Consider the following 26090-nt stretch of genomic DNA (forward strand, 5'->3'; position numbering starts at 1 on the left):
TAATAGCTCTAAAACACGTCGTCTTTAGCTCCAAGAGTCAGTTTATTAATCAGTTATCCATTGCTCTAATGGAATACCCGAGGCAGACCCTAAGGGAAGGTGGTTCGCGTTGGCTCAAGGTTTTAGTGGTGAAAGTCTGGAGGCCTCATGGGTGATGGTGTTCCTGCAGGCGGAGTCCTAGAGCAGCACAGAATGTCACAAGGCAGGAGTGGGTCTGTATCTGTTGATCTTTCTCCTTCTTCTTAAAAGGCACCAGCTCTCATGGGGGCACCACCCTAACGACCCAATCCAACCTACTCACTTCCCAAACGTTCCACCTCTTGACACCACAATGAGGCTGGGATGAACTTGGGGATGTGGGGCTTAGACCCCTGCATGGGACTGGAGTTGGGGAGCAAATCATATTCAAAGGAACACAGTCGGCATCCTCTGTGCCTTAGCTGGGCCATCCACTCTCCAACAGGCTGCCATCATGGATGGGGGTTTGGTCGGGGCTGCAGCCTCAGTCAGCTCAGCTGGGCAATTTCCTGTGATCAATAGCAAACTCCTAGTCTCCACAGGATGTTGGTGAGAGGCCTCCCTCAGCTCCGTGCCATGTGGACCTAGCCAGCGTGGTAGCCTGCCTTGCCAAAGCTCGTAGGGTCTGCTACTCAAAATCAAGCCCTCATCGTCTGTGATCTAATCACAGAGTGGCAGCTCAGCATCTCTGCCAGGCTCCGCTGGTTAGAAGCAAGCTCCTCCGACCAGCTCTGTGGTACAGCAGGTAACATCCCCCACCGGAGATGTCAGCATCCCATACGGGCGCTGGGTCTTGTTCCAACTGCTCCACTTCCAATCCAGCTCCCTGCTAATGTGCCTGGGAGAGCAGCAGAAGATGGCCCAAGTCCTTGGGCCCCTGCATCCATGTGGGAGACTTGGAAGAAACACCTGGCTCCTGGCTTCAGCCTGGCCCAGCACTGGCTATTACAGCTGTCTGAGGAGTGATCTAGCAGAAGGGAAACTCTCTCTCTCTCTGTAACTCTTTGAAATAAATAAATAAATCTTTTAAAAAACAAAAGTAGAAACAAGCCAGAGTAGGTTCAGCCTACTTTTGGGATGTGGGGATTTCACAACCGGGTGAAAACCAACAGTCAGAGGTCGCTGGGAACCAGCTTGGGAGACTGCCTAGCACAGAACCGACCAACTGTAGGAGAACAGGGAGAGTCCCTATTCAACTGAAGACACGAGGGATAGCAGGAGGAGAGAATTGTAATACCAAGGAATCCCTCCAAATCAATAAAAAAGAGGACAGAAACCTCCAATGGAGAAAGATGCACAAGGTCTATAAATAGACAATTTACAGAAGAGATTTAAAGGGCTAATTAATAAACACATAGGAAATGTTTGCATTTATGAATAATTAGAATATACCATGAAACGAGATGATATTTCATACATTTCAGAGGGACAAGATCAGAGAGCTGGATAAGGTCACATATTGGGAGGAACATGGGGCTCTCATCCCAGCTGGTAGGCACGTAGGCGGGAGCATCTGGCCACCCCAGGGGTATCTGCATCTACTCAGATTTAATTCGTGCACAGCTATGACCCAGCAATTTTACTGCTGTGCATCTACACCCAAGAATCCTCGCCCCCATCTCAAAGGGTGCTCCTTACAGCATCAGCTCAAATGCAGAGTCGGAGGCTGCCTGGGTGCCCCCCCCCGGGAGAAAGGATGGGCATTAGTGACATTGTAGTAGGACCAGAAGCAGCAGCAAAGTGTGCATTTCCGGAGCAGGTGTGGACATGTGAACATCACAGTGCTTTATAACATAAGGTAGATGCAGGATCCTGCAAATAACATCATTTATGGGAAACGTGCATGCAAACCAAACAAATATGCACATCCAACAAAACTCCAAGTAGTCTTATCATAGCAGAACAGTGTCGGGGTGATGAAGGGCAACAAATGTACAAAACAAGAAAGGGCCATCTGCAGACCGGTGAAATTAACATCCTCAGACCAGAAGAGTGTGAAAAACTCATCCCTGGATCAGACACTGGGATGCAGCAGTTCACCTGCACTGGGGGAGCTGGCATCGTGGCACAGTGGGTCAAGCTGCTGCCTGTACAGCCGGCATGCCATATGAGCACCGGTTGGCTTGAGTCCCGGCTCCACTTCTGATCCAACTCCCTGCAAATGTGCCTGGGAAGGTCATGGGAGATACTGCAAGTGCTTGGGCCCCCTGCCACTCATGAGGAAGACCGGGATGGAGTTCCATGCTCCCGGCTTCAGCCTGGCCCTGCCTCAGCCATTGCAGCCATCTGGGGAGGGAGCCAGCAGTTGGAAGATCTGTGTGTATGTCTGTGTGTGTGTGTCTGTCTCTCCATTTCTTTCTCTCTCTCTGTAACTCTGCCTTTCAAGTAAATTCAATTTTTTAAAGAGCTGCTGCTTGGGACACTCACATTTCATGTCTGACTTCCAGTTCAAGTCCCAGCTACTCCACTTTCAATCCAACTTCCTGCTGATGCATCCTGGGAGGCAGCAGATGATGGCTCAAGTGCTTGGGTTCCTGCCACCCATGTGGGAGACCCAGAGAGAACTCCTGGCTCTTGGCTTTTGACTGACCCAACTCTACCTATTGCAGCCATTTGAGGAGCAAACCAGAAGATGCAAGATGTCTCTGTCTCCCAATCTTTCTCCATCACTCTGTCTTTCAAATAAGTAAACATATCTTAAAAATAAAAATGAAGCCCTCTGTTCCCATGGGGGGAAACTCAAGCAAGGCATAACAAGCACACCTGCCAGGCTTCAGTCCATCTAGTGAGGACTCCATGCTACTGCAGGCAGGCCGATAGGCTGCACTGGCTGTTGTGCCCATTTGCTGGCCTCTCAGTACTTTGTCTCTACATCAGAGCTACTTATAAGTTAGAATTGTGCTCCTTGGCGCACGCTTTGGAAAATGCAGTTTGTGATAAATCAACCCACTGACTGCATCCGTTCGTTGCCTGGGAGCTGTGTATGTTTATGCTTCTGTGAGTGTGTGTATATGTGCATTAGTAAACGGTGAGGATCTTTCTTGGATAGAAGTGATTCTGTAGCTTTGTGAGTTTTTCAGAACTACTCGAAGGGTTAATTTGACTAGATGCAAACTCACATATGGCTTAAGATTATCTTCTTTATTTCTCTTGATTTATTTGAAAGACAGACAAAAGAGAGGTCTCCCACCCACTGCAACAGCCAGGATTGGGCCAGGCTGAAGCCAGGAGCCCAAAACTCAATCCAGCTCTCTCTTATGGGAGGCAGAGACCCAAGCACTGGAACCATTACCTGCTGCCTCCCGGGCTGTGCCTTCACAGAAGCCAGAACCAGGAGTGGAGCGGAGACATGAACCCAGCCACTGTGATGATCTGGGACGCAGGCGTTGTAACCACAGCTCCAAATGCCCACCCTGACATTTTCTGCAGAAACAAATATTTCTCTTATTTCTAATCTTTTCCCAGCTTTTTTTTTTTTTTTTTGACAGGCAGAGTGGACAGTGAGAGAGAGAGACAGAGAGAAAGGTCTTCCTTTGCCGTTGGTTCACCCTCCAATGGCTGCTGCGGCCAGCACACCGTGCTGATCCGATGGCAGGAGCCAGGTACTTCTCCTGGTCTCCCATGGGGTGCAGGGCCCAAGTACTTGGACCATCCTCCACTGCACTCCCTGGCCACAGCAGAGAGCTGGCGTGGAAGAGGGGCAACCGGGACAGAATCCGGCGCCCCGACCGGGACTAGAACCCGGTGTGCCAGCGCCGCAAGGCGGAGGATTAGCCTAGTGAGCCGCGGCGCCAGCTTTCCCAGCTTTTCAAATAGTACCTGCCAGGGGCCCAGACTGGACAGATTATCACTAAAGTTTTGGCAGAACTCACAGAAAGGAGATGCGTGCTCTGAGGTATGGGGAACACACACACACACACACACTCACACACACTCACACACATTCACATGCACCATCTAGCTTCACGAAGAGATTCTGGCTTCAAATATTACCAGCACCTGGCAGGATGAGGCTATTTTATGTAAATGGGTTCATTATTATTAATTTCTGCCGCTGCTGAACGATTTATGAGCTGCTTTTTGAATGTAGAAAAGTGCTTCATGAATCAGAAGGAAAAATGTTCCCCAAAACCGGCATCGATAAATAACGACTTTTATACATGGATCCCACCCATGGCGTCTTTTATCTTCGGGAAGGATGGAAAGGAAATTACGGAATCACTTTGGGGGTGGGGGTCGGGGAAAACCAAGAGAGCCAGGGTCGGGGAATCGGAGAGGTGGTGCCTGAGACGGCTTCCGTGGGCAGCACAGAGCGTGTGCCTGGCTGTCCTGGTCTTCCCGGGCCTCTCCCCTCCGCCCCGGGGCCAGCTCCTCCTCTCTCCCTTCTCTCATTTTCACGTAAACGTGTGCAATCTTAAAACAACTTCTGACTCTACCGACTGCAAATGAGCTTTAGCAGCTGTTCAAGTTGCCAATCACACTTGGAATCACTTCCCCAACACGGACAATGGTTGAAAAGTCATTCAAAATTGAGTGGCAGGCATAAACGCCAATTTCAGGCCTTTTGTCCAAAAAGATGCTTCTAGAGTGGCAGACCTGCGAGGCAGAGACAGGAACGTAGGGATTACTCTAGACTCCAAAGGCAGCAATACTGGGGCACACTGGTTCTGCTTTTACCAAATGATTTCCAAGTTCCGCCAAAAAGAGAGAAACTTAAATTTTGCTGCACTACTGCCTTGGACATTTCAGGTTTGAAAACCAATGAAGAAGACAAGTATCTGAGACGGGCAAGGATTTCCCAGCATTCCATGTGGTCCCAGAGCCCTGAGACCTTGCCAAACAGCCACCTCTCTCCCTGGACACAGATATCCAGGGGAGAATTCCCTTCTACTGCCTCCAGATGGGACCACAGCTAGCAAATCCTGCCAGGGAGCTGGGAGTCCAGGGAAGCCATAAATCTGGCGACAGATCATCTGGAGCAGCCTAAAGCTACAGAGGAATTACCACAGTGGGATCCACATGAATGCATCTACACCCAATAGAGGAGGATGGTGGGAGGGGGGTGGAAGAAGGAGGCTACTCTTACCTGCCAGCTCACTCAATCAGTTTTTGTCCAGACCTAAACATACAACGGGAGCCATGAATTTGCAGTCGCTGCCGGCTCTCATTCGCACATGTCTCTCCTTGGGTGGCCATCTCGTGGTGCGTGATTTTAGTGCCTTAAAATATTCATTTTAATACAGCTATGCAATCCACTGTTCAGTTGCAGGAACAGTGATCTTTTCCCACATTGGAAGACAGATTGGAAGACTAGTTGTCGGAGTCCCGACAGCTCACGTGGCCATTCGCTGAGGCATGCCTTACGGGATGAGTAGGTTTTCATCCCTAGATAAGACATGGCCTCCCAACCGTAGTTAGATGTTTTCTCTGCTTAACTAATTCTCACCTCTTAATCTTTCTGTGACAAATGCAGAAAATTACTTTCAAGGCAAATAAATGGATGAATAACTTTATTTTGTTTTGTTTTCCAATGAGCTATACTAGGTACCATTTCTGAGCAGAAAATGCCTGCCAATGACAAAAAGGATTCAGGAATTTTAGAGCTTGGAGAAGAGTGCCAACAGAGGCTATGATGGCCATGAACACGACACGCTCTAGAGACTTCCAGATCCAACCTGGGAGCTTCGAGAAGCAAGCAGAGCCCAGCAGGTGGGACTTGAGGTCCCTGCTAAGGAGTTGGAATTTCATTCTAAAGGCCAGGGGATAATTTGTTAGATGAGTAACTAGGGGAGTTAATTCCAATTACTATATTACCATAGACCTTCATTGAGGAGAACACACTTTAAAAAATGCAAAGAAACATATTTTTTCAACATATTGGCAAATCCAGCTCTCCAGGAGGAAAGAGTGGATTGGCTGTCATGAGCACCCGAGTAAATCACCCATCGCCTTTCAATGTCTCCTCTGGCCGGGTGGCTCTGGCATGAGCCAAATCTCTCTGCTGCTCTGGACACCAAAGGTTGTCCAACTTTGAAGAAGTAGGGGTTGAAAGAAAAGGCATTTGAGAATTAAATATGAGTTTCAATCAGATGAACTTTTATACAGATTGACTGCAGTGAAAAATTAGAGCTTTGTGTAATCCAGTAGAGTAAAATCAAATGCCCCAAATAAATAAATGGTTGTCTTTTTTTATTAGCTTTCCATCACCCCCGGACCCATTTGTATCTTGCATTGTGTCACCTCTCTTTCCATTTGCAAAGTTGCCTCTGAAAACGGTTTTGTTTATTTGAGCTCAGCAATCAGGCTTAAATGTACCAATATATATTGTTCTAAAGTGTGTATTTTTTCTGTCTACCAAAGACATAGTGACTGCTCCTTTTATGGGAAACCAGTTATTAATCCAGTAAGTCTGCATGAATCAATATCTTTGTGAAATGACACCATGTTCGAGTTATTTTATGTTATGTTGATGGTTAGCTAATTTTGGAATGGAGACATTTCTTCTAGAAACAGACATAGTATAATTTAGTGGTGAAAACGTCAATCACCATGGGTTGTACGTCTTTGTCCGGGCAAAAGAGGGCAGATTTATTGAAGGCAATGCAGCTATATATTCCTTGCCACACTCTGACCCAAAACATCCATTTTGCTTATAATTTTGTTTGGCAAAATGACATCAACTGCAATTGCTAACAGGAAGACAATGCCAGAAGCCATTGTTCTGGGATTTCTGAGGCACCAGTCTTGCTGCAGGGTGCTGTGGTCCCAACTTTAACAGGCACCACCATGATGGCACTTTTCTCTGTTTACAGAGGCAAATCTGCAAAATACTAAGCAAGGGCCGGCACTGTGGCGTAGTGGGTAAAGCCTTCAGCGCCGGCATCCCATACCGGCGCCAATTCAAGTCCCAGATACTCCACTTCCAGTCCAGCTCTCTGCTATGGCCTGGGATAGCAATAGAAGATGGCTTAAGTCCTTGGGCCCCTGCGCCCATGTGGGAGACCTGGAAGAAGCTCCTGGCTCCCGGCTTCGGATAGGCCCAGCTCCTGCTGTTGCAGCCAATTGGAGAGTGAACCAGCAGATGGAAGACCTCTCTCTCTCTCTGTCTCTCTCGCTCTCTGCCTCTCTTCTCTCTCTGTGTGTAACTCTTTCTAATAAATAAATCTTTAAAAAAAGATACTAAGCAAGTTTGTAAAATATATCCCCCACCCCCCACCAGATGCATCTCAGTATAACTACTTTTTCTTCATACCAAATGGGAAGGAGATGGCCAGGAATCCTTCATCTACCCCAAAAATATCTTATGCCCAAGGCAATTCTAGTTGCCTTGTCCCTCTCTTCATGTCTGTGTTTTAGGCCAAACCAAAGGTATGGGAAAGAGGAAATAAGAATCCAATGGGCCCCAGGAGGGGAGGAACAAGAAGACAGGAAAATGTGGAAGCTCAGTCAATGTAATATATGTATATGCTCACAAAGAAAATTCACAGGACACCTGAATTGTTTAAAAAAAATTTTAAATGTATTTGAGAGGCAGAGGGAGAGACGGTGGCGGGCGGGGGGTGGGGAGACAGAGAGAGAGAGAGGTCTTCCATCCACTGGTTCACTCCCCAAACAGCCGCAACACAAGGAGCCATGCTGATCCAAAGCCAGGAGCCAGGAGCTTCCTCCGGAGGACACCTGATTAGCAGCCATTTTGGTCCCTGAGTGGCTCAAGTGTTTTAACTGAATTCCAAGTGAACGAGTAATCCAGGAACACTTCCATTTCCAAATAAAACAGGAATGCCCTCACTCAGCATGCTAAGCTTTTCCGAATCCATATCAAAATGAACAGTGGGACAGCAGTAAAGGCACTTGTGGCAACTTACTTCACTGACAGCCCCATGGGTCACGCCTCCCATGTGTCCAGCCTTCCACACTGGGGCTGGACTTGCCCACTTCCCTTGCCTTGGCTAACAGCTCACCAGCAAGCGTGGTACCAGCTCTGATCTGAACAACACCGTCATTTAAGAAAAACTAAGAACAGGTAACATGCAAGCCCCATTTCTTATAAAAGGTTAAAATACTTCCTAGCTGTTATTTAACCTTGTGCAGTCCCATAAATCAATCACTCCGACACCTGTTTTGCCCGTGAGGAAGACGAAACACAAAGGGACAAAGAAGTAAGCACCTGTCCAAATCCATGCAACCAGCCAGAGCGATGGGTGAGGTGCAGACACGGTGGGAGGGGTTTGAGTCCAGCCAATGTGCTGGCTCAGCGGGAGGAGTCGCCTTTGAACCCTCCGCAAGCTGCAGTTAGAGACAACTCTCCTGATGCCAGCACCAGACAGGTGCGAGAACCTCATCGCTGTTCAGGCCAAGGGAGCCTGGGAGCGTTCCCATCGCTTTCTGGCCTCTGGTCCTCTCTGGGGCCTTATCCCTGCACTCAGAGGAGCACATCAGAGCACTGCTGACACGAGGCAAGTGGAAGCACAGGCCTGAGGACCGGCGTGCTCTTGCCTGAGAACCCTGAAGGCTCTTAGGACACCCCAATTTTTAGTTGGGAAGAAAGAAAGAAGCCTTTCCTCTTCCCGCCCACCAAAGCATATTTGAAATGAGGTGTGGACACTTGTTGGTCTCGCCCAGCGCAGACATCTCCCAGAGGGTGTGGCCTCACACAGGCTCAGCATTCAGACCCTCCCGCCTCACCCGATCCTCCCTGTACCCCCATCCATGTCATAGGGTGCTTGTACGCTTTGAGGACTCCAGAAATCAGGGAGGAGGAAACACCAGTGGGGAAGTCCCCTCCTGAGACTCCCAGAATGCAAGGTGTAAAAGTCAAGGGCAAGGTCAGGGTTTTAATTTGCTCTCCACAGAACAGCATCCACCTGCGGGCACACAGCAGTTCCTACTCTCTGGAGGAGGAACTGAGTCTGGAGACCACGGTACGACCTGCTTCGTCCCTACACGCAGGCAGAGATAAGCCAGCCGTGTGCTCTGGTACAGGGGATGGAGGGCGGGTGGCCAGCAGAGGGGCCTGTGTGCTGCTTTCTGACTCAGAGGGTGGGACAAGGCAAGGACACAGCCAGACACTTCATAACCCTGGCTACCAACATCTTTCTTACTAGCAAAGTTTTACATGGATTCTATAGGCAGGGTCCATCCGCAAAGAGATATTAAAAACAAATGTCACTGTCCGGGGGCAAGACTTCATGGCGACACTCAGTGAGGGCAACAGAGTGGTGCAAGCCTGGATGGGCTTGAGTCAGCGTCCCTTCTCTCTGTCTCTGTCTGTGGCACAGGACACCTGAATCCGAACTTCTCCAGGGCCCATACCAAATACTCGACTCAGGACGAAATGAGAAATGCAGCTCACCTGCTTGGCTCCACTGTTCAACAGCTTGCTCTCTGCCTGAATGGCGGGGAGTCCTGACCCATTCCTTGTGTGCCACTCATTCTCTGGAGAAGGCGACCACCCCCACTGTGTGGGGGTCGGGGAGGTTGCACCCAAACCAGGCCTGCCAGAGTCTGCCTTCTTTCACTTCCCCTTGATGCATTCAAAGATATCAATCAGGCTAAGATAGCTTGGGCCATAAGCACCCATCCTTGACCCCTAGCAGCTGGAATCTCTGATCTGAGCTCAGCGGTTTTTGGTTCCAGCCCTGACTGTTTCCTTGGCTCCTCAAAGGCGCTCTGATAGCCTCGATGCCATGGAACCAGGATTGCTCAGGTCAGGCTCCCTGGCCCCAGGAAAAGGTGCATTTGAAGGTCAGGCAGAGAGAGGAAACTTGCAGGTGCCCATTCTTGACAGTGCTGGGATCATCTTCCTCCTTTCCTATCTTTGGGTTCCTTTAAGGAAATGTTCTCCATCCCAGGCAGGAAAACCATCTCCCCGCAAATACGAAACCTATCGCCGAGCACTGCGACGAGAATTAACCTTGATTACCGCAGTAATTTACTAATCAAAACTGGAGACCTGCTAATCAAGCTGGAATTGCCAGCTGCTTGATTTTTATAGTAACATAACCAAAATTGAACATTTGGTAAACAAGGGCTATGGGTGTGATGGAGACATTGGGGAAAGGTGAAGGAGGAACAGGACCCTCCAGGCCGGAAGGAGGCTGATGTCGACTTCCTCCAGTGACCTGTCAGCAGGTGCAGCGGTAACAGAAACGTCTCAACAAGACAGCACGCCTCCTTGAAACACGCATGCGCACGGTGAACGTGGAGGCACCATCAGGCTCTGCCCAGCGTGGTTCATCTCAGCCCGGATTCTTCTAGAAGCCAGCCCTTGGCCAAGGATGGTGGAGTAGTTAACCCCAGAAAACATCCACAGGGGAGCAGAGACAGGGAAGGGAAGGCAGCCAGTGCAGGATGAGTTCATGAGCAACTGGGAAGCGGATCCGCTGGCTCCAGGCAGAGTGGGCCACGGAACAGTCCCAGCCAAGGGCCCAGGAAGCTGTCACTGGGTGAAGCGTGCATCATTGAGTGGCAGCTCCCAGCACTTCTGGGCTGTCTCTCCTGCAGGGGAGGCAGGTGTCTGTGGCCAGAGGAGCTTGCAGTAGGAACCAGTCTGCGTATAAGCTCTGTGAGTGCTGCAGGGATGCGGATGGGACACTGCACCTGCTACACTGCACAGCTCTTCCTGGCACGTTGCTCACCTAGAAGACCTCATCCCACCCCCACCAGAATGCACCTTCGTGGAGAAGACAAACCACTCCCTCGTGCCTCTGGGTTTCGATGCATGCTGCCCGCTCTGGCGAGGGTGGAATCAGCTTGGAGGCTGTCCTCTGAGCTAAATGGCCCGCAGTGGTCCTAAGCACCTTTTGTCTCTGCCCCCAGCACCTGCCATTCTGTGCAACCTGTGCTAAATAAACCTGTGTTCTTGATACATCACCAAGCACTGGGTATCTTGTAGCAATGAAACGGAACAAGTACCAAGGGGCACAGAGAACAGGAGAAACAAGCATTGCACATCGAACCACCTCTGGCCCTCGTTCTCCCAGGATGGCCACTCAGCAGTGGGAAAGGAGACAGAGAAGGTTTCTATCCAGTGGAAATAAAATGCAGCATGCAAGGCCGGCATTATGGCACGGCAGGTGAAGCCGCTGCTTGCAATGCCACCGCCCTATTGTCAAGTGCGGAGTCAGGCCCTGGCTGTTCTGCTTCTGACCCAGGACTGATAAGGTGCCTAGGAATGCAGCAGAAGATGGCCTGAGTGCTTGGGCCCTTGCTACCTCCATGGGAGACTCCCGAGTGGAGTTCCAGGCTCCCAGCTTCACCCCGTCCCAGCCATTGCAGCCATTGGGGAATAAACCAGTGGATAGAAGACCTCTTTCTCTCTCCATCCTTCCATCTCTCCCTGTCACTTTGCCTTTCAAATAAATTGTTCTTAAAAAAAAAAAAGTGTGCATGAGAGTCAGAGAATGGAGACTTTCCCAGAACACAAAGGTGGCCTGGCAAAGAGACTGGAGAGAGAGAGAGCTGAGAGAGTGAGAGAGACCCTCCAGCAACCAGAGAGGACCGTATCCCCAGGGAATGCAGCCATGGAGGGGGAGGAAGGACCAGACACAGATGTGAGCCTGTTCCACAGAGCAGCAGCCAAGGGGTTTCCAGCAGCGCCCTCTACCTTGGAGCCTGATAAGACCCAGAAGCTGGGAAAAACGCCTCTGATCAGGTACAGGTCACCCATGCTTGGTGCGTGGAGGCAGTGATATGGAGAGAGTGAGCCTTCAGTGCCAGGAACAGGAGAGCAAGGGGTCCAGGACAAAACCTCTGCTGCTGCCCACAGTCCCCTCCAGAGCACCGGTGCTTCCAGGAGTCTTCCCAGGAGCCTTGGGAAGGCTGAGCAGTGCAGGGACCAGCATTCTGTTCCCCATCTACGCACCGGGCAGCTGTCCAGCCGACACGTCGGTCTCTGTAAACACAGCTTCCAGAAGCATCCACAGGAAAGCCGAAGACTGTCCTTCCCAAGCAAACAGATTCACAAGGGCTCAACCATGAACGTGGCCTGTAAACAGGCCGGGGAAGGGAGCCCAGAGGCTGCTGTGAGACACGGAGAGCCATCCCAGCCGGACAGCTGACTTCACCCACCACCTGCCTGGACTGTGACCAGGGGTCAGGGCTCTTCTTAGACTAACTCTGAGCTCCTCTAAGAATGCAAAAACATATTCTGATTGCAAAACATTAAGACCTGAGGTCCTCCCTGACCCTGCTCACCCAAGTCCACACCCATACCATGTTATGTCCTACCATAGTCACCTGCAATGTTGCCTTTTTGTATTGAGATAGGAGATGTGTTGGTGGGGGTGGAGGGAGGTTGCCCTTTCTGTTTTTGGTCTCTACACAAACATGACGTGGGCGTTTCCCTGCCAGCTGGTAGCCTACAGCAATTCACCCGCCACCCATTTCCCTGTTGGCTGGCAGCTTGGTCAGCTTCTAGCTTCTGCTACCACCACACCGGGCTGCACTAAGTGTCCTTCCACGTGATGCCTGAAACACAGCTTCTCTAGAGCTTGCTCTCAGAGGCGGAAATGCTAGGAGGATGGATGATCTGCACTTTCCAGTCGCGCTAGATACTGCCAATTTGCTCTCGTAAGGATTTGTAAGACGTGTGTACGCCCACCGAGCTCCTACACCCTCGCAGCCCTTTGTGTTGGCAGATTCACAAGTTTTGACAACCTGGCACGCACGATGTGGTTATATTTCACCTGTCGTAGGCAACTGACAAGACTGAGTAGCTTTTGCTTGCTGGCCATTGGGTTTCTTCCAAGAAGTCTTAGCCTTTGCCCGTCCCCTCCTCTGGGATTTTGTCTTCGTATTTGTTTGTGGTTATTAACATCGTTATACACACACACACATTCTGGAAACTCACCCTCTGGGTTCTATTTTATGCGGCAAGTCAGGGAGGTCTCTTTCTCTTCCTCTGTCTTCTTAGGAGAATGCGAGTACTGTTGAAGAGAGATGATTTTATCTGGTATTTTCTGGAAACTTCTTCCTCGTCTCACCTCTGCAAAGTGGAAAACCCCAACCAAACCTTGACACTTGCTGCTTACAGAGCTAAGCTGCTCTTGCATTCTGCTTTCCTGAAGTTTCACAATGAATAAAATTCACGAATTTTCATGATTCTACAGGACCGCTGCTGCAGACTGTCCTATGCCCACACCTCCTCTCTGGCGTGCGTGGAAAACACGACCGCTTAATCAGGGAACTCCCTCACCAGAAGCCTGGAATCGACCTCAGAATCCTTCGTAACAATTGTGGCCACCACAGTTCCGTGGCGGCTGGTGTGCAAGTAAATCTATACACTGTCAGGGCCACAGTTTCACCAAGCGCATTTTAATCATTCCAGTTTCAAAGCCTCTCTACGTTACCATGATTATCTCATCAGGGCTTGCATTAAAAAAGGAAAACTCAGCTAATTGGTTTGACCCTATTATTTAGGAAAATGGGGATAATGGCAAGTGAACGTTTATTGAGTGGTTACTATGTGCCAGACTGTGGGTAAGATGCGTCCCACGTCTTTCCTCCTGGAATCTGACAGAAGCTGTCAAGTGGGGTCGTGTCATGGGAGGGAACCAAGGCCACATGGTCCCTCCACTCTCTGGCTGGACCCCTTCCTCTCCTGAGACGCCAGCAACAAGGTGTCCACCTGGTCCCCGGACTGCACAGCCTGTTTACCTCCTGGTACATTTAGAAACTTCCTGGCACGCACGGGGAGTGTTCTCGTCTTCATGCTCTGGAATGGAGACCTGTGCTTACTGGGAGAAGGGAGAGAATGAGGTTTTGCTGGGGCTGTGCTGACAGCCTGCGGCTGAGAGTGCCCTGGGCAGCTCACCTCTTTGCCAGGCTGCTGTCCCCATTGCTGGGCAGCCTGAATGACAGCGGACGTGTGCGGATCCTGGGAATTTGCTGCCACTCAAGGAGCGGGGGCGGGGCTGGGGGAGGGGGAGGGGTCCCCTCTCCTGGAAACACCTGGGAAGTCACTGCCTCTCCCAGCAGGAACACAGAAGCCCAGCCCCTTACCCCTCAGAGTGGGACTTGACATTCCACAGCTGCCCACGGGGCTGTGATGGTTGCTTTCTGGTACCAGCTAGGCTGGAGACGTGATAACACATCACGCGGGGTGTGTCCGGAAGCACGTGCCCAGAGGACACTGGCACGTGAGCCCAAGCGCACTGAGTGGGCAAGGTCCCCCCTCCACGGATGGTGAGCACCGCCCCATAAGCTGGGGGCCCTGGCAGAACTCAGACAGGAGACCTGAGCCTCTCTCTCTCTCTCTCTCTCTCTCTCTCTCTCTCTCTCCTGGAGCTAGGAAGGACTCTTCTGCTCCTGCCCTTGCACATCAGAACTGCAGGCTGTCAGGACTCAAGCCAGCAGCCTGCCCACATCCTCTGGGATTGGAGCCAAAATGCCCAGGGTCTCCAGCCTGCATGCCTCTTGGCCTCCCTCTGACACCCTCGCCTGCATCTCCACCTGCGCACGCTGTTGGTTCTGTCTCTGCAGAGCAGACCCCCTGGCTCGCACAGATGCCGATTTGCCTGGTGTCCTCTCCTGCTCTCCCTGCCTCGCTTCTCCTCCTGATGACGCTGCCCCCATCCACCACTGGCCTGCAAATCTCCATCTCAGGTCTGCAGCCAGGGAGCTGGACCTGAGGCCTGGCCTGAGCTCTCCTTCTCGGGCACTGGTGTCGGGACACCTGTCCACACCTCCTGCCAGCCCCACAGGTAGGACCTGGGGAAATCTGGTGCGGAGGTAAGAACAGGCGTCTCCCTGTTCAAAGGGAAGAGTCGCCCAAGGGACTGCTTGTCTTTCAGAGTGTCCCGGAGTGAACTCGCTGTGTCTATGCTGCTTTCTCTCCAATCAGAAGAAGCCCCTGGGAATGCCAGGGGACCACAGACTGGGGGAGCAGCTTGGACCATGTGTGTGTGTCGCTCCGGCACTGGCTGCCCGCAAGGAGTCTTGCTGCTGCTGTTTTCCGTCTGGAGACTTCCGTGTGGGTTGGGAAGCCTTGATTGAGTAGAAACTTGAGCTAAATGGTAATTTGGAATGATCTCCCTCCAGGGGGTTCTGTCGTCAAAACCTCAGGCTGTAAATGCCTAAGGCGACCCAGAACCGCCTGCTGTTCCCTGAACCCAGCTCTCTTCTGGCCTGTGGCTCAGCTACCCAGACTCTCAGCCCCCTGGCCTCCTGGGAGCCTTGCGCTCAGTCCTGATCCTCCCTGGTGACCTCAGGCTCCATCTTCATAGCACACTGCGACGTCATCGTTGATTGAATAAATAAATAAATATATAGCACAGCCGCCACCACCACCATTTACCTATGCACAGCTGACTTCTCTGGGTGCCCTTTGTCCCTACGCTGAAAAGTGTCAGTCTCTCCCTTTCAAAACCACTGGGTTTTGAACCCATGGTTAGTTATAAATTTCTTAGGCAGTTCTCTCCTTTTGCCTTTGCGGTTGTAGACATAATCTTAACGCAAAGAGAGAGGTTTTTTTTCTTCCCTTATCCTCAGAATCCTACTATAAAAGTAGGAGGCACCAAAAGGCATCAAATGCATTCTGGACATGGAAACACCAGCGCCCGGGAGGGTAGCATGGAATTTCCACCTGGGAAGCGTCCTGGGCCCCCTGACGTCCTGGTTGAACGTCCTGGTTGAACGTCCGCATCCCAAGCTGCTCTGAGCTTCCTGCTGAGCCTCCCTCGCCCCTCCCTCACATCCCAGGTCAGAAATCAAAGCCTGCCCCAACAGGACGAATGAGAACCACCCATCCCAGGATGGCCTAAAGCCACCGGGGACTTTCTGGCCAGATGCCTCCTCGACGCAGCTGGGTTTAACTCACCCTGCAGTCTCCCAGGGAGACAGAAGCACCTACAGGGTGACTCCAGGACAGGGCCTGCTACCCGCCGCCGGGGGACAGACGCCTCTCTTGGAATTTCATATCTGGAGGTCACAGTCAAGCCAGAAGAGGCTTCCAGGTGGGAAGTCAGATGGAGGGAGTCACAGGAGAGAAATTCTCTGAAACCAACCTTTTTCTTCTCTTCTCTTCTCTGCACCTGCATTTGCGATGGCAACTCTCTTTGGGGTGGGGGTGTCTTGAGCACTCAAGCTAGACCTCAAGACAGGAGAGCAGAGGAGGGGAGAATAAATGGAAGACTTCACACTGCAGCCGGGTGGTTTCCAGGTTCATGTCAATTTATTCTACAATCAAGAGCAATCCGCCTCACTTTGCCAAATCAGGCGCTGGTTCTCTCTCCATTCCCTCAAGAAACAGGAGCCGGTAACAAACACCATTACGACGTCACAAATCAATTTTATTGAAAACGTATTAGGTTTCAGCGAAACGGAAGGAGCCGACACCAAAGGGGAGGAAGCCAGGGGAGAGAAGACAGCGCACCAAGATTTACTTCTGAGTGCTACAAAATATTGAACTAAAAATAACATTAAAGATGAAATTCGTAATGAATCTCAAGCTGCTCAATTCCCCCAAGGCCAGGTCTGCCGAAGGCTTTGCGGCAATCCTCTGTTCTTTCCTGTCTTTATTTAAATATTTTATACAGTTGTCTGCGTTCATGGGCAGCGTGAGCTGTCATTTAGAGTTCAGTCCACTTGGAAATGGATCCCGGGCTACGTCAAGCTGCGCGCGTGCGGTGCGGGTCTGAGCTGCGAGGTAGGTGGAATGGGAGGTAGATGAAGACGGATTCTTAATGTACTTCTTGTGTACTGATACCTGGCTGTCGTGTTTTCTGTCTTAAACCTGATTTGTAATTCTATGGGTTCTGGGACATTATGATAAGATGGGATGCGCGCAAGCCTTCCATTTAGCCAGGGACACTGATGGGCGTTTGAGTGAAGGTGAGTGGTCCACACAGCGAGGTGGGATTTGCACCCCGAGGCTGAAAGCCGAGTGGGGGAGCCTGCTTCCTCTGGCACCTGGAATATTACATGCTTTCCTGCACATTAGATTTGGCCAAAGTGAACTTCTGGAAGAATAAAACATTTCCAGGATCAATTCATTGTTCCCCTCGTGCTGGGCTGAACTTCTCCATGTCACGTCATGATTGACTTGAGTTTGGGTGGAAGAAGGCATTTAGTGCACACGGCAAGGCGAGGGGGCATGTTGAGGGTCGACGTGGAAGCCAGGTGCGCAGGCCAAGGAGCCAGCAGGGGCAGGCGAGTCATAGCAGAGCTGTGCATTTGGTGGGTAGTGCCCGATCCTGGGACGGTCCCCCAGCAGGAGGGGTCGAGGTGCCTGGCAGGTGCAAGCTCTAGGCACACAGTGGGAGCCCCCAGTGCCAGGGTGAGCAAGTGCGGGGGGGTGGGGGTGCTCAGGTTTCTCCGCTGCCCCTTTTCTTCCTGGATTGACAACTGGGTATTAGCGGAACCCACACTCAGCCTCCCCTGGCAGGGCCCGCCCCTGCAGCCCAGCCTGAGAGGGGTGGTGTTTTTTCTCCCAGTGCCCAACCAAGCACAGGGGCTTGTATCCTTCCCTGGCCCCTGTCCTCTGCTCACCTCCAGCACATCCTGGAGAAAGCTCTCATGCCCAGCCAACACCTTCACCTCCCACCAATGCTTGAGGTCCTGGGGTTGTTGCACAGTGCTCACCAGGATCTGCAGGGTCCCTCCCCAGGAGAGGAGCTGCAGGTCCTAGAGTGACCCTGGCAGGAGGAGAGACACACAGGTATGGGGGGGGAGAATCAGGGACCCCACACTGGCCATACCTCTCAGATAAATATAATAGGTTCTGTTTTTCCAGTGTGTGCAGGGAAAATGCAGTGCTGGACACCTCTCTCCACTCCACTGCTCTGTCTCCACTGTCTCCTCTCTGTGCTGTGTCCTGCAGTCGGCCTGGGCTGGCTCCAGACAGCAGGCACTTGCTGCTGTGTGTCAGTGGGAAGTCATCCAACCTCTCTGTGCAGATGGTTGAATGTTGGCCTCCAAAATGATGTGCCCACTTGCTAACTCTCAGAAGGTGTGAATGTGCCCTCGTTTGGAAAGAGGATCATTAAAGACAGAACTAGGTGAAGGATCTCCGGATGAAATTACCCTGGGTGATCCAGAGGGACCTGAAATCCCAAGACAATTGTACTTCTAACAGACAGAAAAGAAAGACCATGTGACGATGATGCTGAGTTTGTGCTGATACAGCCTCAAGCCAAGAAACATTTAGAACCACAGAAAAAGGCCAGGAAACATTCTGCCCTAAAAACCTTAGGAGGGAGCGAGCTCCGGCAGATGCCGTGGCCTCTGGGGCTAAGACGGGACGAATCTCTGCTTTCAGCCACGAAGCCAGCCCTGGGACATCCACGCACCCTCCAAAGGGAACTCTGGGAGACGTGGTTCTGCTCAGGTGGGGAGGAAGCTCACACAATGCCACGGAAGCCGTAGAACTCTAAGTCCCGTTTCAGGCAGAAAACACGGCAGCCAAGTATCAGCACACAGACAGCACATTAAGGATCCGTCTTCATCTACCTCCCATCCCACCTACGCCGCTGCTCAGAGTCGTGCCGCTCCCGTTCAGCTTGGGGCAGCCTGAGATCCGTTTTTAAGTGGACTGAGCTCTAAGTGACAGCTGTGTCTGTGGGTGTAGACAACTGTGCAGCAACCTGAGTTAGCACAGGGCTGACCCTCTCTGGTCTCTCCCTCTGGCCTGCCCGGCACGTTTCCCCCCGAAGCCCTAGATTCCAGACTGATGTTCTGCGCCTCCTGCCACAGGGAAGCTGGCTCCACCGTAGCAGTGCTGGCTTCAGCCCCAGCCTCCCGGGCCTCCAGCATTGCAGGAGCAGCTGACCCTTCCATCCGGGATCCTCGGGACACTGCCAAGCCCACACATGGGGCCAAGCTGCCTTCATGGCTGGAGCTCCCTCGGCTGCAAGTCAACAGACCACTGACTCGGTGTTGAGTGACACAGCAAACTCTGCTGTAGGGAGGAAGCAGAGAGCTTGCGAGAAGCCAGGGCAGAGAGGGCAGCCCTGCCTTTGGACCTGTTCCCTGGGGTTGGGTACCCAGCCGGGCATCTGGTTGCCCATCTCTCTCTCCTGTGCTTCTTTCTGGAGACCAGTTCTCTCCACTTCCTTCAAACAGAAGAGAGGAATCTGTGGCCTCCACGGTCCTTGTCTAGCACATGGATGAGAAGAAGTCGGCTCCCAAGGCATTCCTGCCCCAACCCCAAATCCCCCACCCAGAGAAGGAGACCGCATGGCTGGGCTCAGATGTCCACCCTGGTTCCATTCTCCGAGGGATGCAATGAGCAGTTCACATAGTGCAGCCTGGCCTATGGTGTTAGTCCTAGCAGCTGGGATCAGTTCCTGGGCCTGGGGACAACACGGGGAGAATGGGCACAGAAAATCTCATTCTGCTCCCCAGAAAAGCTTCAGCCAGCACCCATCGTATCATCTAACTCTGGTTCTCAATCCTGATAAATCTTCCTGGAAGAATTGAGCCCATCCAGGCCCCTGGGCTCTTGACTCCTCTGTGGTGACTTGACATGCTTTCTGATGATAAAGAGGAATGTGTGTTTGGGGAAGAAGTGGAGGGGCCTGGATTGAATCTTCAGCTCCCCCCACCACCACCATGCATTTATCAAACCCTCCCCAAGCACCTGTGTCCCCTGCAGAACTCGCCTCGTCAATTGCCGTTGTCTTACTGGTGGAGCATTGTGAGCCATCTAAGCACACGGGCCCTCAAGACCCTGAGGGCCAAGAAGAGACCAAGGCCCAAAAGGTCAAGGGAGACTACAAGACAGCCTTTTCTCCCCCTTCACCATGCAGTGGGATCTTCCCAAATGGAAGTCCTAGCTCAGAGCTCAGCCGTGGAATGCAGTTCCCTTTGGTGGAGAACCCTGGGGCAGAGCGTCCACAGTCCAAGGCTTACATCTCCAGGGTGACCACTTACTCTCTCCTGGCCTCAATATCCTCATCTGTAAAATGGACATCATGAGACCGGCTGGTGGGCAGTCATGCACATCGTGTTAGCTGCTTCGAGAATGGGACTCATTCAGTGCTTCAGCTCGAATCGGGGCTGTAGCACCGGGGCCTTCAGGTTGCTCGTTAGAGGCAGAGATACCACTGGTAGGTGCGGGGTCGGGGGGTGGGGGGTGGGAAGCCCCTGGGAGCCACAACAGGGATACTTCTGCCAACAGGCCCCAGTGTCCCTTATACATCCCAGGGTGGAGAGGCGGGGAACCGGGAGGAGAGCTGGAGGCCGGGGCCGCCTGCTGCTTGCCGCAGCTCCGGGCGGTTAGCTCCCAGTGGGAACACGCCTGCCCTGCCCTCTCTTTGTCCCCTTAATCTGCTTTGTGTTTCCTCGCTGACCCCAGAAATGCGTTTGACTTGTGACCCTCTGTCTGTTCACAGAGCACAGGCGTTTGGGGACTGATTAGGCCTTCGCAACGGAGGAACTACAACGGGAGGAGGTGGGGCTGGGTCGGGCTCTGTCACTCCGGGAGTCCACAAAGCCACAGGCTGATCTGTGACCCTGAGCTCGTCCTGCCCAAAAAGGACACGTGTCCAGGGGATGCCGGCCAGAACATGGCAGCGAGAGGGACAAGAGATTGCGATGTCTGCTACCAAGGTCGGCAGGAGAGAGGCCCTCCGCACCTCCCTCTCTGGAGCCTGTGTGCGTCACCCTGTAAGAAGGGGGTCCCTAGGGAAGTGCTTGACATAAGGGTCTCGAGCTGGTGGCAGTAGGGGGAGGGGACCCACATGTCATTGCAAGTGAACTTGTACGAGGGAGATTGGACATCAACACAAGGAAAGAAAAGGCCTTAGAGAGACAGAGCCAAGAATGGTTTGGAGGTGGTGGCCTTGAGGCCCCAGATGACCCGGCCACAGGCCCAGGAAAGCCAGCAGCCAGCAGGCCCTGGAAGAGGCAAGGAAGCGATTCTCCCTGCAACCTCTGGAATCAAGGAACCCGGATCAGGGATGCCGACGGTGGACCTCGGGCTTCCAGAACTGCCCGAGAGCAAATGCCTGTCATCTTGAAGCTGCTGAGTGTGTGGCACTTTGGGGGGGCAGCCCAGGAAACCAGCACGCCGTGTGTGTGTGGGTGGGTGGATGGGGCAGCTGTTAGCTCACAAGAGGTTGCATCAGAACCCCTGCTTCGGACACCAGCTACTGGGGGCTTCTCCCTAGGCTCCTGGGGGCAGAGCCACACTCACGGTTCTCCTGCTCCCCGAGTCTCTTCCAAGAGTCGTTCTCCCCCAGGAGAGCCAGGGCCAGGTGCTAGGCTTCCCAGTATGGAAGAGATGCAGCCCAGGAGAACTGATGTAAGGGACTGTTGTTGAATGAACAGCACAAGCGAGTGGCTACTGCATGGTGACTTGGGACAGGACTGGAGCAGTGGCTGCCACACAGAGGGCAGATGTCCTGCAGCACCATCTCCCACTGCTCCTCCTCATGCATTTGCCAGGCCTTTGCTGGGCTGTGCCTCCCATTAAGCTGTCAAGCCCCCTGGGGTGGGGACCTCCTTCCCTGCAGTAGAGAGCTTCACTGGGTTCTTCAAACAGCAGGTGCTAAGCAAGCTCTGCTCTGTGATTGGCTGGTGGCTCATCCCGGTGAAGAATGGATATCTGCCCAGCAAGGGTCTGCCATCTACCCATTGACCCAGGGAGGACAAAACAAGGCACCCAGCTCTAAAATGTAGAGTCCGGGAGACTCAAAACTCTGGGTTCTGTGACTCTGGGGAGGGCCCAGTGCTGTGATTTGAGTATGGTTTGTCGGTCCAAATTCACACAAGAGCTAAATCCCTAAAGGGACATATTAGTAGTATCAAGAAGGTGGAAATCTGGGGTTGGCACTGTGGTGTAGTGAGTAAAGCCACTGCCTGCAGTGCTGGCATCCCATATGGGCATCAGTTCGAGCCCCGGTTGCTCCACTTCTGATCCAGCTCCCTGCTAATGCCCCTGGGAAAGCAGTGGAAGTGTTTGGGTCTCTGCAGCCATGTGGGAGACCCGGATGAAACTCCTGTTCATTGGGACCATTTGGAGAGTGAACCACCTGATGGAAGATCTCCCCCCCCACCCCGCCGATCTTTCCTTCTCTGTGCAAATCTGATTTTCAAATAAATAAATAGATCTTTTTAAAGATTTTTTAAAAAACAAAAGAGAAGGTAGAAATTTAAGCCAACTATAATGTTTCATTGTGGGGCCTTTGGGGAGTGATCAGGATGAGGTTCTTAGGGTAGATCCCCATAGCTGAATCCTGTTGGCTTTGTAAGAAGAGGAAGAGAGATCACACACATGTGGACCCATATACCTGTGTGACCCCCACTCCTGGTCATGTGACACTCTGTACACCTTGGGACTCAACCAACAAGCAAGTCACCAGCTTTGTGGGTCCAGTTGTGGCCCCTAGATCTTGCATCAGTAGAACTAGGAAGCAAAACAGAGCTCTTTTCTGTATAAAGCAGCCCGCTACTGGTCTTTAACTACAGCCATGAGAAACTTGACAAAGGTGCCCTGGAAGCTGCATCTTTAATCAGCTCTGGACAAGGGTGGGGTTCCATGGCCACCTAGTGAGAGACTGACAGGACACTTGAAATAAAACTAAGAAGGATGCTCAGCTTTCTCCGAACCGACTGCTGGGGTTGGGCGTCGGCTCTCTGTCGAAGCACAGGCATGATTGAAAAACTGCAGGCGTGATGGACAGCACAGAATGGGGGGGGGGGGCTTTGTTTGGGGAGGAGCCCAGCTAGACATCAGTTAAGATCCCTTTGTACACATGGATGCTCTGCAGCCCGACCGATGGCCCAGGGGGAAGCAGGAAAATGCAAGGCGGAGAAAATTGCAACAAGACGCGGAAGGGAACCCAGGATGAACATCCGGACAAGTTTTGGTGTAGGCATACCTAAGGGTTGGCGATTATTTCTGAAAATTGCAGATTTTCAGCTTTTGCCTTGGTTTTTTAAAAAAAAGCTGCCACTAGTCTAAGAGCCTGACTCTAAGTGAGGACATACTGTGTTCTGAGCTGTGTGGTTCTGTCTTTGAGTCGGGCCACGGGTTTCCTAGGCAGCCTTGCACCTGCACCACCTACCTGTCTGCTCCCTGCAGGTTTCCTGCTTGGGAACACTACACAGAGAGTGAACTGTCCCATTGCCTCTTCTTCCAGGAGTGTAACAGCAGCCTTGACTGTCCCTACACATGAGATAGCTCCAACGTAGGGTTAACTGCAGGAGCTCATGGAGTGAATGACAGGAAAAATGATGAAGAAGGGAAACCGTAGCACTGGGTCATCTCCTGCTGCTTTCCCATGCAATGGCCGGGATGGATCCAGGCCAAAGCCAGGGGCCCAGAGCCCCTTCCAGGTCTCCCACATGGGTGCAGGGGCCCAAGCGCTTGGGCCATCTTCCACTGCTTTCCCAGGCACCTTATCAGTGAGCTGGATGGGAAGTGGAAGAGCTGGGACTCAAACCGGCACCCATATGGGATGCCAGCATCACAGACAGCAGCTTTACCCACGACACCACAATGCTGACCCCTGTTTCCTAGTTTTCATTGCATTCGAGACAAGTCATCACTGCTTCACCTCTTTGGTGATGATATAAAAATTCCTTACCAAAAAAAAAATGTGTGTGGGTACAAAAAATGAGGCCAAGTGAACAAACACATTGGGTAAACAGAGGGAGACTTCAAAAAGCTCTTAGAGAATGGAATTCAAAGAAAGGTTTATGTGGGTGCAAAAAAATTTTGAAATCTGTGCATCAAGAGGTCTTCCAAAAGTTCGCAGAAATGCATGCTATGAAAAACTATATATGCAAGGATTTCAAAAGATTGTACACCAAAATAAACTTCTCTTGGAATCCCATTTTCCGTGAACTTTTCATAGCACAGCCCTGTCTTTTCCTGCTGAGATCCCCAACCTGCACCCACTGTAAACACCCTCCGTGGCTCCTGCATGCAGCGGACGCCTGGAACCTTGACGGCTGCCTTGGCAGATTCATATTTCTATCAAAAGCCATAGATGGGGGGGGAGTGCTGCAGAAGCCAGCAAGTGTTTCTTCCTGCCTGTTTACATTAAAAACACTCATTACAATTCAAATTACTTCCAAATTATGCTCATCTGGATTTCTGTGCTTTATAAAGACTCCCAGGCCTCTCTCTTTCTGGGGTTATAAGTTAAAACATTTTTATTATGATCGAAACGGCTTTAAAGACTCCACAGGCATTTGCTAAACTGTGGATAAGACAGCTTTGTGCTGACAAGTCTTCCGTCTCAGCCCGCCCCCTCAAGGAAGGGAAACTGAGGACAAGGAGGTCTGCAAGGCGACCTGAGTGCACGAAGGCATGACCAGAGGTGCAGGAATCCGAGGGTGGCTGTCTGTTCCGGTGGTGCCTTAGCTGCCAGAGCTGCACGCTGCGGCTGGGGCGAGGGGCGAGGGGCGGGGGGTGGGGGGTTGGGGGGGAGCTCCGCCCCTCACTGGCCACGTGGAGGGGCTGATTAGCACCGCCGACCTCATCCTCACCTTCTTCCCCACGACAGCACTTTAGCTCAGACCCAGGGAGCTCCAACACGGAGAGTTTTCAGCCAGGAAAAGGGAAGCCTTCTGACAGTCAATGGCCACTGTGTCTTCCGAGCTGCGTGCCCGGCACACACAGCTCAGTTTGGGTTAGCTGAACCACGCTGGCCGACAAAGGGGCCTGCAAGTTCAGGTGCAGCTGGTTCCAGGCGTTCAGATGACGTCATCTGGAAGCTGCCTCTGTCTCTCTCCTCCCGCCTCTCTGATTGCCCAGTAGCTTCATTCCCCAGAGGGCAGCAAAGAGAGCTCCCAGCTGCTCCAGGCTAACATTCTACCAGCCAAGCCCCTGAGCAGGAGAGGGATTCTTTCCCAATGGGTCCAATTAAGGTCTCGAGGTTCTCCAAGAAAATCATCAGAGGCTGGCAAAACTCTGTATTCAAGACCATTCACATATATCTGTTGCGTCTCCCAAAGGCATTGGGACAAGCTGAGTATCCAGTGATGGAAGACTGGCTGGTAAAAAAATAGCACAGCCAAATGGTGGAACAGGGTAACACCTGCATCTCGAACAAAGTAATGAAGTAAAAATATCCCTGACACATTATTAGGCCAGGTATGGAAGTGAATCAGTTATGAGGTCACAATTTTGTCAGCAATTTTTTTACTTTAAAATAAAAACATAACATAATATAAAATGCAGGATGCAAATTCATCATATTTTCTCCTAGGATTATTGCGCTATTATTCTTCAGGGTTTTTTTTTTTTTAAACATTTATCTATTTATTCTAAAGTCAGAGTGACAGGGGGAGAGAGAGAGGGACACAGAGAGATCTTCCATACATTGGTTCACTCCCCAGAAGGTCACAGTGGCCGGGGCTGGGCCAGGCTGAAACCAGGAGATGCTTCTGGGTCTCCCACGTCGGTGGGAGGAGCCCAAGCACCCCAGCATCTACTGCTGCCTTTGCTAGGCCTCCAGCTGGGAGCTGGATTGGAAGAGGAGCAGCTGGGACTCAAACCAGTGCCCATAGGTGATCCCCGTACCACAGACAGCAGCTTTGTCCACTATCTCACAATGCTGACCCCTATTTAAAAGCATTTTTAAGCTTCTTACTATAAATATACATTACTTTGTTAACTTAGGACTAGGTAAACAACTTTTGGTTAAAAACCTGGACAGATGTGTAGCAGCCAATAAGGTGACGTTCAGTCCGGGGCAAAGAAACTGCTTGTTTGCTGATCTACAGCTGGGTTAATGCTGGTGTAACACCTGTGGGCACTTCGCAAAATTCTTGGACAAAATGGAATGAAGATTTGGGGCAGCCTAGTGGTGCCGGGAGTTAAACAGCCTCTTGATTCGCCTGAATTCCACACAGGAGCTCCAGTGCATGTGCCGGCCACTCTGCTTCTGCTCTGGCTTCTTGCTAACGCACATCCTGGCAGGCAGCAGACCGTAGCCCAAATTCCTGGGTCCCTGCAATCCACATAGGAAACCTGTGGAGTTCCAGGCTCCTGGATTCAGACGATTGCAGGCACTTGAAGAGTGAACCGGTAAATGGCTGCATGCACTCGCTCTCGCTCTCTCTCGCTCTCTCTCTGTGTCTCCCTCTTTGTCACCCTGCCTTTTTAATACATGAAAATAAGT

The sequence above is a fragment of the Oryctolagus cuniculus genome, chromosome 18 (genome assembly GCF_051225735.1).
Source record: "Oryctolagus cuniculus isolate XC-2025 breed Fujian yellow rabbit chromosome 18, ASM5122573v1, whole genome shotgun sequence".
NCBI classification, from domain to species: Eukaryota; Metazoa; Chordata; class Mammalia; order Lagomorpha; family Leporidae; genus Oryctolagus; species Oryctolagus cuniculus.